This window comes from Pseudorca crassidens, chromosome X (genome assembly GCF_039906515.1).
Source record: "Pseudorca crassidens isolate mPseCra1 chromosome X, mPseCra1.hap1, whole genome shotgun sequence".
NCBI classification, from domain to species: domain Eukaryota; kingdom Metazoa; phylum Chordata; class Mammalia; order Artiodactyla; family Delphinidae; genus Pseudorca; species Pseudorca crassidens.
This window is the reverse complement of record NC_090317.1, coordinates 28,347,355-28,359,930: the sequence shown is the minus strand read 5'-3', so window position 1 is coordinate 28,359,930 and position 12,576 is coordinate 28,347,355.

Below are 12,576 nucleotides of genomic sequence, written 5' to 3'. Positions count from 1 at the left end.
TATATCTCAATTTAAAGAAATTTAGTCCTTGCCTACCCTCTAATCTCACCTCCTGACATTTTCTCTCTCACTTGCTATACTCTAGCCACAATGGTCTTCTCTCAGTTTCCCAAACATGGCATGTTCTCTCTTATCTCAGGACCTTTGTGTGTGCTTGTCTGTGTTATAAAACTAATTTCCCATCTTCCTTACCTAACTCACTCTTGTTGATTATTCAGGATGGAGGTGAAACACTACTTCTTCCTTCTTTCAGGAAGCCATCCTTGACTCCCTTCAAATTATGCTTGTTCCCTTTTTATACATTCCCCACAGCATCCTGCATTTCTCCATTAAAATTACTTGATCATATCTGTCCTTCAGATTGGCTCCATAGACCATAAGCTCCATGAGATCAGAGACCATACCTATCTTTGCTTATTCTTCTCCCTCCCTCATCCCTTCTTCAAAACCAACAAATATTTATTAGGCAGAGACTATGGTGCTAGGCCCAGTGCTAGCTGCTAAGAATACAATAATGACCAAAAGAAACAATGCCTATGCCTTCATGAAGCTTACTTTTTAGTGGAACATAACAGACAAATAAGAAAACAAATATCTAAACAAAATACTTTATTTCATTGATTCTGAGATCCCATTTTTTTCTACATTTTAACATCTATGTAATTGGGGTGTGTCTTAGAATCAGTGTAAGAAGGAAGCATTTTCTTTCTTTTTTATTAATACCTAAAATATTTGTGTGCCTTGCAGTTGAAGATATCTTAGATTTGATGAAATAGGATAGTTAACAAATAAGTTAAATGCTGGAAAGGAAATAAAGTGATAAGAAAGAGGATAAGTTTGGAGGACAGGCTATAGTCTCAGTATTTAGAATCATGGTTGGTACCAGTATAAATACATCTTGAACTCACAGTCTTTTCTATCTTCCTGAATAACCTCTTCACTCCCGCTTCCCAGTACTTGCTATGTTGTTTATTTAAGGACACTTAGATTCACCTAGTTGACAAAGCCAGAAACCTGTGTTACATACCTGATTTTTGCCCCAAATCTTTTAGTTTACAACTGATCTCCAAGTGCTGTTGAAATCAACATTTTATATATCTTCTACATCCCCCCACCTCCCACCATCCCCGCTGCTACTGCCTTTTAAGATTAGGCATTCATTGTTTACTGACCTAATTATTGCAATAGCCTTCTAACTCAGTCTCTCTGATTTATTCATTTATTTCTTTAACCCATTCTCTCAGTGCTAACAAAGTAGTCTGCATACATTGCCAAACTGTTCCTCACTCATCACCCTCCATCACCAAAGACCCATCACATTTTGTATATATTTTGGTTCATAGCTATTATCACCTTGTATTATCTCCTGTAAGTCTCAGGAGGGCAGGGATCATGTCTGCTTCAGTTCACCATTGTGTCATGGCAATCCAGGCACATAGTGGATAGATACTCAATAAATGCTTGTTGAATAAATGACTGTTATGCTTCCCTCCCCCCCTTTTTTTTTTTTTTTTTTTTTTTTTTTTTTTTTGCGGTACGCGGGCCTCTCACTGTTGTGGCCTCTCCTGTTGCGGAGCACAGGCTCCGGACGCACAGGCTCAGCGGCCATGGCTCACGGGCCTAGCCACTCCGCGGCATGTGGGATCTTCCTGGACTGGGGCACGAACCCGTGTCCCCTGCATCGGCAGGCGGACTCTCAACCACTGCGCCACCAGAGAAGCCCTATGCCTTCCCCTTTTAACCTCAGCTATCTGAGCATCAGCACAGATGTTTAAATGTGGGAAGTTTAGGTGATTTTCTGGTTAAAACTGAATATTCCCAAATGTGGCCCTTTGTTGCCTTTAGACATTCTCAGTCTGTGCACTTCTTTATAGTGTAGCAATTTCTTGGCATTTCTAGTTTTCTTTGGGGGGGGTTGGTAAATAAAAGTATCAAACAAATTGCCCCAGGAGTACACATCAACTCATAGTATAACATGTCCTTTTTTTGGACATGTAAGCCTCCTCCCCCACCCTGTACCCATGGGAATCAGTAGTGAAGCATTGTGACAGTAATAGGAGACATATATTGTCATCCAGATACGGGCATTCAGTGGTATAACTCTCTTAAATAAAAGGAACTTTGTATGCCTTTTAAAAGGTATCTGTTATATTAGAATCACCTTTCAAAATGCAGGTAGTATGTGAAACTTGAAGTGGTAGAACCAAAATGAAGTTGAAAAGAGAATGTTGAGTGCTTCCGTGAGTTGCATAACAGTAGTTTCTCTTCTTCCCCTGAGCTCACCATGAATGGTTACAAATCACCCCTCAGGGTCTTTGCTTGAATCTCCTGCTTGTAACAGCAGGTTTGTGAGTAAAAGAGCAGCTGCCCATCCCCCAGGAAAATGAAAGGAAATAAATCAGGCTTATCCATTTTATGCTGAAGATCCTTGTTATCTGAGGTGGCTTTTAAAAAGTACTTCTTAGTTTTAGTTAAATGAAAATATAGCTTATTTCCTAGTCATAGAGGCAAAAAAAACTTAGTTTCTTAAAATGAATCAACCTCAATGAGGCCTTTAAATCATTAGTGATCTGGCTAATTTTTTTGAGGGGATAATTTATTCTATTTATTTTTGATATATACAAAAAGCTGTGTATAATTAACATATACAACTTGATGAGTTTGGAGGTTAATATACACCCATAAAACCATCACCGCAATCTATGCCATAAACTATCCATAACCTCCAAAAGTGTCCTCCTGCCCTCTATCTATTATTATGATTTTTTTGTGATAAGAACACTTAAAATCTACCCCCTTACCAAATTTTTCAGCATACAATACAGTATTGTTAACTATAGGCACTACCTTGTACAGTAAGTCTCTAAGGCTTATCATAACTGAGACTTATACCCTGGCTCATTTTAAAAATTATTGCTTTTCTTATTACACAAGTAATGCATGTACATTTTAGACAATTAAAAAACTCAGACAAGCAGAAATAGGAAAAAAAATCACTATAAGCTCATAAGACGGACAATGTTAACATTTTGATATGTGTTCATAGCACGTGTATATATGTATAATGTGTATTTGTGACAACAGAATTGGATCATACTGTATGTGTTTTTATAATCTGCTTTATTCACTCTGTTATATCATGAACATCTTTCCTTGTCAATAAATATATGTGTAAAGCCTCATTTTGAATGGCTACATAGTATTAACTATATGTAATTATTTTTTTTAATTAATTAATTTATTTTCTGGCCGCATTGGGTCTTTCGTTGCTGCGTGTGGGCTTTCTCTAGTTGTGGCGAGTGGGGTCTACTCTTTGTTGTGGTGCGCGGTCTTCTCATTGCGGTGGCTTCTCTTGTTGCGGGGCACGGGCTCTAGGCACGAGGGCTTCAGTAGTTGTGGCTCGCGGGCTCTAGAGCGCAAGCTCAGTAGTTGTGGCACACGGGCTTAGTTGCTCCGCGGCATGTGGGATCTTCCTGGACCAGGGATCGAACCCATGTCCCCTGCATTGGCAGGCAGATTCTTAACCACTGCGCCACCAGGGAAGTCCCTGTAATTTTAAATTCCTAGGGGCTTTTAGGTTGTTTCCAATTTTCTAGCGTTATTTTAAAAATCTGTTTATGTACATTTATACTTATTTTTTAGGATAAACTCTTATCAGTTAGGATAGGCTCGGTTATGTGGTGACAACAAACACTTGAAAATCTCTGTAGCTTAAAACAACAATGGTTTATTTTTTGCTCACACTACAACTACATTATAGGTTGACAGGAGAGTTCTGATTATTAAGTAGAGACCCAAACTTACTGAGGCTCCTTCATTTTCTGGCACCCTCTCAACATGTGCTCTCATGAATACCTTGGCAGGGAATGAGAATATAGAAAATTGCCTACTGGCTCTTAAGTGCTTTTGCATAGAAGTGAAACATAGATGCTCACAGCTCACTGGCCAGAGCTAGTCATGTGGACACATTTAACCTCAAAGAGGCGGGGAAAGTCCGTGCTCCCATTTGCTCCAAAGTAGAGGAGAACCAGATATTGTCTCCCACAGTAGCTAAATGCTGAATTAAATGCTGAAATAGCTATTAGAATATGCACATTTAGTAAATGTTTGTGTTACCTATTTAAAAATTACTCTCCAGGAGGATTATAACATGTTATGTTCAAAGCATTAGTGATTTAAGGAAATTTACCTACGCTTTCCCTCTTCTAATCAGTAATATATTTTTAAAATATCTTTGACAATTTAATGAACAAAAACAGCATCTGTATTTTTGTTTAATTGACATTTCTTTGATTATTAAGAGGATAACCATTTTCATATAGTTATATGGCCTGGTTCATATTGATGGCTTTAAGGAAGCTTTTAAAAAACATGACTTTGAGCATGACGCAGTGATGTTGTTATATCTGGAGTGACTGCAATAGTGGAATGCACCTTAAAAGGTATAAATTGCTATTGGTATGGTGCTCTTTTGGCTGTATTTTCTTATCCTTCAAATTCAGGAAGAAACTGAGTTCATGAATACAATTAAATTTGGAATGAATATAGCTTTCTCAAAGAAGGCATGGTAGAATATTTGAAAATTATGCCTATGTGTTTAGTCGGGAAATAGAAGATTCTCTACTTGTACCCAGATTTTAGGAATATGTTAGTTCTATAATTGTTTCATGCAAGATGCCTCACCTCCCTTACCATATTGGCAGCACCTCATTGTTAAAGGCCTTATCCTCTTCTTTTGACTCCCCATGTGTCTAACAAAAGTGCCGGGTATGTAGGGAGGATCTTAGTAACATGTATACAGTGAAATTAATTGAAAAGGAAAGGTAATTTATTTTGCATATGTATTATTCACTCATCTTATGTCAAGCATTTGGATTGGAAAGTGCTTCTTTGCTAAGAGAAATTTTAAGTATTTTGTAATACTGTCAAAGGCAAGACCAAAGACAGTGTTATGTCCCTCTTTGTGTCTGTAGGTGAGAAGCCATGCTGAAAGGAATTCTCCAAACCTGGATAGAATGTAGACATTTTTACTTCACAGAGTGCTTTTATAAACTATGTTTGGTTGGGACCATGGAGATTAAATGCTTCCCACTTATGATTTAGCTTCTATTGAGATATTACACTAAAAATCCCCCTAGCCTTAGAGCTGAAGGGTCCGTCCTGAGGAGCCAAGGTGGACTTTACCACTTTGGCCTGATTTAAGGCGGGGCCCAAAGTTAAAAGGGATTGAAAAGCATTCTCATGACCTGAACTGTAAGATATTGAGATTTCATGTTAACACACTGTTGAACTTTGACAGGTCGATGTGTACCAAGATGGAGGGAATTTATTATGAATTTCCATTTCTTTGTGGATGTGTTTGGCATTTGACTAAAACTGCTGAGGATTGGAGGCTGGACATAAAGAGAAGGGAGTAAGATTGTTCTCTTCTGAATTAGTGATCTAGCATGAACCATTTCTCAGTGGCTCTGGCAACATGATACCCAACTGAATCAGTCAGTTTAAATGAAGAAGAAATAATCAGAGGAATCACTGTGTGTTTGAGATAGTATAGATTAATGTAGGCAGTTTCATTTTCAGAAAGTAGGAATTTTTAACGTGGGGGGGAGATATTGGAAATAACATTCAAGGTAAGAATTGGATGTTTCTGTCTCTCTGTTCTTTAATAAGAGAACTAATTTGGTTAAATACCCATCTGCCTGAAGACAGAAGGCTGGACCAAATAATCCCTTACTGTTCCTCCTGGCAATAAGACCCCAAGATTCTGTGCAGTCTCCCATATTCCAATTACAAGCTAACTTCAGCATTATTCTCATTTTGGCTTTTAATGCTTCCCAACTTGTAGAGGTGGAGCATACATCTTAAGGTGGACTAGTGAGTTAATCTATGTCAGTCAGTTCTGAACTATTTATTGGGTTTTTCTAAACAGTACTGCTAGGCATATTAATATATAAGAAATTGTTCTTGTCCTCAAGGACCATGCAGTCTATTTGAATAGAGAGGCAAAAATCACACTGGAGGGCTTCCCTGGTGGCACAGTGGTTGGGAGTCCGCCTGCCAATGCAGGGGACACAGGTTTGTGCCCCGGTCCGGGAAGATCCCACATGCCGTGGAGCGGCTGGGCCCATGAGACATAGCCGCTGAGCCTGCGCGTCCAGAGCCTGTGCTCTGCAACGGGAGAGGCCACAGCAGTGAGAGGCCCCTGTACCGCAAAAAAAAAAAAAAAAAAAAAAAAAAATCACACAGGAAACAGAGACCAACCTAGTAAAATTTTGTATGTTATTTCTCTGTTTCAGTAGCAGTTTGTAGAAAGCTTTTATCAATGTGAGTTAGAGTGAATGAATTGTGGAGGAGGTAGGCCTTGAGGAAATCCCTGTGGATAAGAAGGATTTAGATAAGCTGAGGTCAGAGTCAGAGGGAATCACAAGTAGGGGAAGCAGATATAATCAGAGGTACCAGAGTTCCACCCCGTAAAGTTTTCCTTTACTCAAATGAACACTGTCCCATTTGTTTGTTCGATAGCAACTTTCTTCTCCTAGGTATCTTTATTCTCCTCTGTGAACTAGTTTCTCCAATTAAATACTAAGAATCTATCATATCTCTATACAAAAAAACACAACATGGGGAATCTTGGCAAAATTATTAGCTACATTCTGAGGACTGGTTTCTGTTTATGTGAATCTCTTTTATATTGCTTGGGCCATCTCAGTCCACTTTTCTGTTTCTGGCCCCATATGATGATAGAATTAGTCAGGCTGATTACTTAGTACCCGAGATTCTTTAAATAAATGTCTGTCTCTGCGTGTGTGTGTGTGTGTGTGTGTGTGTGTGTTTTTCCTGGAAAAGCATCTTTGCTTTGATGAATCTATCAGATTTTTAATGTGACAACATTATTAGCTACTACTCCTCTTACTTAGAAGTTTGTTACTTTAGAAAGCTTTTCTTCATTCACGTACACATGCTGTGCAACAGTGACAGAGTGTATATAACAGCTTGCCCAGGTCATTGGCAATGAGCTTGATCCACAAGACCATTCTGGGGGATGCCAGCAAGTCATTGACAAGATTTATATATGTTCCATAATCAAAACCCTAAACCATGAGAGTGGTCTAGCACTTGTCTCTTTGTCTGTCTCTCTTTCTTTCCATCCATCTTCCATTTAAGCAATAACATTTGAATCCTCTACTTCTGACTCATCTCTTATATTTCATTTCTATCTGCATAAATTCATTTGGTATGAAATTGAACACAAAATAGAACTTCTGAGCATGTGTTTTTGCTGAGATTTTTCTCTCATTAAATATTTGTGAGGAAAGGGTATTTTGGTGGAGTTTTTAGATGCAGCATGATTAAAAAACATGTATCAATACCTCATTATTTCCAAGAATGCACTTCACTGGGAGGTGGCAGTAATTTCAAAATTAGTGGTATCTGAGGTACTTGTGATATTTTTCAACACAAAGCCACGCTTCCTTGGGCTTGGTTTTGAAAAAGTTTTTCAGGTCTCCATTGGGCTTTGTGTCTGGTCCTCTTTCAGAATCTGCCCTTTGTATCAGGGCAGCTGTTTTGTCGTCTTTGCTGTATTGTGGTTTTTGTGAAATGACACAATTCTTGTGAATGCGATAGTTTGAAAAATGAATTTCTTTATAAAGATGACGTCTGTGGCAAGTTTTGAAAGAAACTATTCTAAGGTAACTAATAACCTGGGACATTGGTATATCAAATAATAGAGTAATGTAGTGGTTAGCTCCCAAAAGAATGATGTTAGTAGGGAAAATGTATATACTTCGCATGTATAAATGTATAAGAGGTTTGATGAAAAAATGTTCATGTATTAAACCTATCTCCACTAAAGATGGTGGACTAGGAGGAAATGGGGATTCCTGTTGTTAAAATTACCTCAGCCGTCTAGGCGTACATTAGTCCCACCCAAAATGAAGCTTCAAGATGAGTTCCTTTGATATACAGGAATCCTTTGGACCACCTTCATCCAACCTCATTCAGATTGTGTGTACTGGGAATGAGCATGATTCTTAACTTTAGTTCACACCAGATGAAAATAGAAGCTTACGTATGTTTCAGAAGACTTGTTTATAATCTGATGAAGTGTTTCAGATTCCTCATTATAAACCGTTTTGGCATCCTGTACCTGATTGGGAAATTCTGCGCTCTTTTCTATATTCCAGGCCTCCCATCTCCACATTGGATGGATTTTATAAAGAAAAAGAAGTATTTTCTGAAGGAAAATTAGGTTTCTGAACTAGCAACAGGGTGGTAGTATAAAGTTCTTGATTAAAAATAGGTGAAAACTATCTATGGGTAATGCCATGTCTTCATGTACAAGGGCTTTTAAAAATCTATATGAACAATAAAATCAACTGAGACAAAAGACATCACAATTTTTGCAAGAAGATGCAATTGTTTTAATTATTAAACAGGGTCCTCAGTGCATAAGAAAAGCAGATCACCACCAGCATATTGCGATTTGAGGGGTATTGAATGACCTACCTCTCTAAAGTCATCTCCTCTACTAACAGTAGTTCCCCAGATTCTCATAATGGCAATATTGTTTTTAGCCTGTAAACATATTAGCTGGATGGAGTAAGGCATTCACTAATCAGCAACATCCACTGTCATATTAGCAGGCAGTGTTCAAGCAAAGTTAATTATCATCAGACAGGCAGTAATTCCTAGAGGAAAATATGACCTAGGACAAAGATATTTTCAGATAAAAGAGAGTTATGGAGAATGGATTGTCGTCTAGGGTAGATAGGCTCTAGTGAGCCACCTCTGTTGGGATGAGGTGAGATGTGAGAGGGAGTGTGCTCTGGGCTGTCAGGTCCAAAGATGCCAAAAGGGAAGGTAAGCAGTGTCAAAGACTGATTTTCCCTCCTCTGCAGTCCTTTATGCAATTCCTGCAGAAGCATGACAATCCATACACGTAATGGATTTTGCCAAAATGTTTGTAGATTTGGGAGTTAGATTTTAGTAAAAGATTGTTATTAAAATGTAAATTACATATTAATATGTACTGACTAAATCTTTTGAAGGTATTTCCTTAGAATGGGAGAAATTTAGAACTACAAGGGCCCTTAGCATCCAGGATTCTATGGTTTTCAAATTGTGTTGCCTGGAACCCTGCGATTCTGAAAAAATGTCTTGGGGCCACTGTAGGGGCAAAGGAAAAGAATAACAGAGATAGCTCTAGATCCCCTGCCCATGGTTCAGGTAGAACAGATATTCTTGAGTCTGTCTTCTCTATAATGTCTTTGAATAAGTTATTATTTTGAATGTTATTGTTTTTGAAAAGGTATTACATTGATTTAAAAAAATGGTTTAAAAACCATGGATCTATTCTAATTCCTTTATTTTACAGATGGAGAGTTTGAGTTAGAGACAAATCTTCCTATTTCAGAATCCTGGGGAAAAGCCAGTCTGACTTAAATTGTAGTTTAAAAATAGTTTAACTTTTTTAAAAAAAATTAATTTATTATTTATTTTTGGTTGCATTGGGTCTTTGTCGCTGTGCGTGGGCTTTCTGTAGTTGTGGCGAGCGGGGGCTACTCTGCGTTGTGGTGCGCCATCTTCTCATTGCGGTGGCTTCTCTTGTTGTGGAGCACAGGCTCTAGGTGCGTGGGCTTCAGTAGTTGTGGCACATGGGCTCTAGAGCGCAGGCTTAGTAGTTGTGGCACACGGGCTTAGTTGCTCCGCGGCATGTGGGGTCTTCCTGGACCAGGGCTCGAACCCGTGTCCCCTGCATTGGCAGGCGGGTTCTTAACCACTGCGCCACCAGGGAAACCCAGTTTAACTTTTAAATATAGCACATGTTAAAGATTGATATAAATGGGTGCTAATAAGCAGATGAGGTAATTCAATGAAAAAATTAAAATTCAGACTAACTACATCAAGTAATAAACTACCATAAACAACAAATCCTATTAATATGCACAAATTAATTATAGGACCCAGTTCAAAGCATATTGAAGGTATTCTTAATTTATTGATTTTGGTTTATGAAAGCTACTGATTTTAGATTTGAATTGTTTTTTTAAATGAGACCTTGAAAATTTACAAAGGAAAGCATCATTTGCAAAGTCGTGCTCAGTTAAGATTTTTAATGATGTCTGAATTACCAAAATTTTTCTAATGTTGGCCACAGTCATATTTTCACTGTTCCTCATAAATGCCAAACATATTGATGCCCCTGTGAGTTTTCTCATGCCCCTTCCCCTCTTAGGCTACCATTACCCTCCTCTGTTTCTCTGAATCTTAACTGTTCTTCAAGATTCCACTGGTTTCATCTTGTCCAGGAAGTCTTCTCTGACCACCCCAGCCCTCACTAATCTTGCCTTCCATTCAGCAAGTAAAGCACTTCCTCTCTGTGCCTGTAATTTGAAACTTAGTACACACTGACTTATCTTATCCTTTGACTTGGTATGTGTTTGTCCTAATTACCTCTCAGTGCCCCAGCCACATGATGTACTTCTTGAAGTAGAGGCCATCTTAAATCTCTTTGACTCCATCTTCCTCAGAAGATACCTTGTTATAGTACGTGATCAGTAAATATTTGTTGGTTGATTGTCATCATCACTTACTTTAAACAGTCTTAGAGAACTCAGTTATATTTAGGCATATAGTCCCCATAGAAATTGGCTAAGGAGTTGTACATTCTCAGTTCTCAGAAGGCTTTTAAGCCATTATTTTATTTTAAAATACATAATTTAGCAGACAATGAGATTAAGTAGGGAATTGTACAAAAACACAGAATTACTTTTCTAATTCTTAGATCCTGTCCAACATACCCTTCAGCTTATTGTGAATTCATGATGCTTCTGTTTTTTTGAGTCATAAAATGAGAAGTGTTTTAATTAACTATAAGAAAAATGTATATCATCCTAAAGGAAGCAATTTCTAAAGTAAATGTCCACCTCGACATACTTTGAACCTAATTTGAACTGGAAATTATTGCAGTAATCCAATAAGACCCTTTATCCTAGGTAGAAATGTATATTCTTACCAAATTTTCAGGCTAAGCCAATAGGAACAATTTCTTCTTTCCTCTACAGTCCTGACCTTGGGGTAAATATTTGATCTTTCTGTCTGTACAATGATGTGAATATGTTTATAGGATTTATAATTGAGAGTTGGAAATTTATCAGAATTATCCAGTGTTTTCAAATTGAAAATGAGTACCCTTGTATTCTAATGTGAACTAGCTTAAGAATTCAAAGCTCTGCATTAAGATGAGGTATATTGGGTAGTAAAAAGGATCATTCTTTTGTGCTTATATAGACAAGATGCTGGGTTATGATTGGATTGCTTAAATTGGAAGTCTCAGTAGGGAAACAGTTTTGTATCTTTTGAGCAGCAGTTGTCTTTGACTTTTAGAATTTCAAAAATGCGTATGACTTGAGATGATTATTAAATAATAGCTTGGAGTTAAGTGGGTGCTTCCATGCTCAAAATGAATGCACTTCTCCGTTGGTATTTTGGGAGGGGTCAAGATGAGCCCTGTGTTTTTGGAGTTAGACAGTCACTCCATTGATCTACATTGGCTAAGATAAAATAAGGAACCCTTTATGCTTGAGGTAAGGCCACCCCTTACTTGGCCTCTTGTTGGCTGGAGTCAGTAGGGAGCCTAGATGCCTTCTGACTGCTCAGAGTAAGCCTATTCCTCTATGGAACTTGATACCTTTCTGAACAGGGCTCAAATGTGTACCCCCAAACACTGCATGTTTCTGATAAGAAGCCTGTTTTTCCTCTACTTCCTTACATAAACTAACAGCTTACTTCCCCCCCCTCCCCTGCCCACTCCATTTGCATTTAGAACCCTGGCACTGATCTAATTATGTTCTTTATCTCTTTATTTTAGTCATCACAAGATGTCCAGGTAATCACTTGTCCCCCAAACTCTAATCTGCATATCCTTCCACATACCCCTTTTCTGATCCCATCTTCTATTCCTCCCCAACCGCCTTTCACTGAGTCCTCTGGAATTCATTGTTAGGCATCAGCAAATCTCCTATATCTTCAACTGCTTTTTGGAAAGCTCTTTTCCCTTTTTGCTTTAATTGAAAGCTGTGTCTCTCCTGAGGATACTGCTTCTCCTGCAGCCCTTTCATGTGATGGTTGCTTTCTTTCTTACATCCTTCACATAAATAGGCCTGGAGATGGGGTAGATGCCCTCCTTTCTCTCCCCATTGCTCTTTACAGGCTTTTTTTTTTTTTACCAGCTCAAAACTGCCCAGCCTGGCATCTTATGTCACTAGACTTTATCTCCTTGACATTAGTTAATCTATAGTTCACTTTCTCCCATTTCTTAAAGGTTTTAGCTCCTGGATCACTATCATTCCCTACAATGCTACTCCCATCATATTTTCTGATGATTTTATTATGAGTTAAGATGATCTTTCCAGTAACATTGACTTTTAAGTCCTTCACCTCCACTCTTCTAAATAATATCTGTCCTCCACCCTACCTTTAGATATTGACTTGTATGGTCATACTCCACACCTTGTCTTTAACAATTGCTGTAGCCCATTAGAAATCCCAGTTTTAGGCACTCAAATTTGAGTG